A 2,754-nucleotide genomic window follows, 5' to 3' on the forward strand; every position below is an offset into this window, starting at 1 on the left:
TTAATCTTGTATCATGCCACATTACTGAAAGTGTTTATGAGTTGTAGAAGTTTCTTGATAGAATTTTTGGGACTGCTTATGTAAACTATCATGTTACCAGCAAATAGCCAATGTTTGACTTCTTCTTTTTCGATTTTTATCCCTTTGATCTCCTTTGGTTGTCTTATTGCTCTAGCTAGGACCTCAAGAACTATATTGAATAGATATGGAGAGAGTGGACAACCTTCTCTTGTTCCTGATTTCAGTAGGATCACTGTGAGTTTCTCTCCATTTAGTTTGATGTTGGCTGTTGGCTTGCTGTATATGGCCTTTTAATTGTGTTTAGGTATGTTCCTTGCATTTCTGCCCTCTCCAAGACCTTTATCATGAAGGGATGTGGTACTTTGTCAAAGGCTTTTTCAGCATCTAATGAAATGATCCTGTGGTTTTTATTTTTCAGTTTGTTTATGTGGTGGATCACGTTGACAGATTTTAGTAAAAATACAAAATGCTTCACAAATTTGCATGTTATCCTTGCTCAGGAACCATGCTAATCTTCTCTGTATCATTCCAACTTTAGTATATGTGCTGCCAAAGCGAGCACGGTGATGATATTTTATCACATTTGAAAAGGAATGAAAACAGAAGTTAGTATCAGGAATGAGGTATTTCCCTAACCGACCTAACAGCACTGTTTTTGGGGGAGGGAGGTAGAATACTTTGGGACTTTGGACTAGAAAAGAAGTTGAATACTGTCCATGGGGATTCGTGGACCATCCTAGTAGGAGCTTGGAAGTCAAGAGTACTGAGAAGAAGTGGATTATGTAGGCCCAGCTCCAGAGGTTTCACAGGTAACCTATATTACCAGTTGGACTGGAAACAATTCTTGTGATAGTTAGGCAAAGAATGTGGCTGCCTTTTGCCCTTTGTCCTGGAAATTTGCCCCAGGCTAAATGGAAGAGTCTGGGACTAATTTCAATTGGCAGAAATTGCAAGGAAGTCTAATACTGATTCTGCATTGTGGGTTTTAGGTCTACAATGAAAAAGAGCGAGTAGGGCAGAAAGAAACACAAAATGTACGCTTGAGTGCCTGTCTTGATCTCCTGTCTTGGCTTCTTTGATGATGGACTATAGCAAGCAAGAGGAAACAAATCCTTTCTTCTCCAAGTTGCTTTTGGTCCTGGTGTTTATCACAGCAACAGAAAACCAAACTCCAATGAACGGTCATCTTTTAATATGACTTCCAGAAGGTAGGGCCTGTGAGATGGCTTAGTGGGTAAAGATGCCTGTTACACAGCCTAACAACCTGAGTTCGAGTCCCAGGATCCACGTGGCAGAAGGACCACTACATGGCTGTGCTGGGTGCCTGCCACCATGCATGAACACACTCACTCAGAATTTCATTCCAAGTTTTAGAAACTGACACATTTTAAGAAGGATGCTGGAGCTTTGGTTGTTGGGTGAGCGCAAAGTGGTTCGTCCCTGAGGGCAACTGCATTATGATGGGGTGAATAATGGGGAGTAAGAGGTTGTCCCTGGACAATTCTACCCATACACGCATATCCAAGAGAACTGAAAGCATGTGTTTATAAAAGATTGTACACATGTTATCAGCTGCAGTTTTATAGGAAACAAACACCGGAACCAACCCAAAGGTCCATCAACTAACAGTTAAATGAGTGTCGTATTTTCATAGCATGGAATATTTCATAGCATAGTCATTAGAAAGGATAAAAGCCTGCCAGGCGGTGGTGGCACATGCATTTATTCCCAGCATTAAGAAGGCAGAGGCTGGTGGATCTCAGTGAGTTCAAAGCCAGCCTGGTCTACAAAGTGAGTTCCAGGACAACCAGGGCTGTTAAACAGAGAAACCCTTCTCTCAAAAAACAAACAACAACAGCAAGGATATAAAACTGCAATATGGATAAAAACCAAAAGCAGTATACAGAATGAAAGATAAAAGAAATGAGCGTGAGGGTGACATGCCATGTGAGTCTCCTTATTAGGAGACTCCAAAGAGTGTCTCAGTAGCTAGCAAGAGACAGGAGAAGATGGTAGGGAGCAGTGGCTCATGGGCACAAGGCTCCACTTTGGGTCATGAAAATGTTCCAGAGCTGAGTAGTGATGATTGTGCAATCTTGTGAGAATACTAAAACCTCCTCAATTGTAAACAGTAAATTGTATTATTTGTGATATATCAATGAAACACAATTTTATAACCTCATTAATAAACTGACTTTATGAATGAATTGATTAGTAAATCTTTTCTTTTAAAAAAATAGACTATAATTTTTTGGGATCCTTGGCTAGGCATGGGAATTTTAAACTTGACACTAAAACTTGAGTTATAAATTAAAAAATAAAATAAAATCTTTGGCCCTGAGAAAGATTCCATTAAGAGAATGAAAAGACAATTTGCATACTTGGAGAAAATTTTACAAACCCTATCTCTGGAAAATGATAATAAATCAACTACATAAAAAAAACTCACAACATGCAACAACAACAAAAAGTTTCTCAGACTTAAGCAAAGGCCTGGAGGAGCCCTTCACCAGAAGATGGCAGAGACGAGAGCCAAGATACCATTTAGCATCTTTTGCCACCAGGGAGACCATGGCAATCATCCCATCAGATGAGCAAGCACAGATGAGTGATGGAGGACTCTCATTGGTTAATAAAGAAACTGCCTTGGCCCATTTGATAGGCCAGCCCTTAGGTGGGTTGAGTAGACAGAACAGAATGCTGGGAAGAAGGGAGTGAGGCAGATGCCTCGGG

The 2,754-nt window shown here is 40.4% G+C and overlaps 1 non-coding gene across 1 annotated transcript; it reads right to left on the reverse strand.

The window, feature by feature from the left end:
* Positions 1-476: 476 nt before the first annotated feature.
* Positions 477-583, reverse strand: LOC119802413. The gene has a single exon (XR_005283425.1). It is a non-coding gene; the product is annotated as a U6 spliceosomal RNA (small nuclear RNA).
* Between the last annotated feature and the right edge of the window lie 2,171 nt (positions 584-2,754).

This window comes from Arvicola amphibius, chromosome 15 (assembly GCF_903992535.2).
Source record: "Arvicola amphibius chromosome 15, mArvAmp1.2, whole genome shotgun sequence".
Lineage (NCBI taxonomy): Eukaryota > Metazoa > Chordata > Mammalia > Rodentia > Cricetidae > Arvicola > Arvicola amphibius.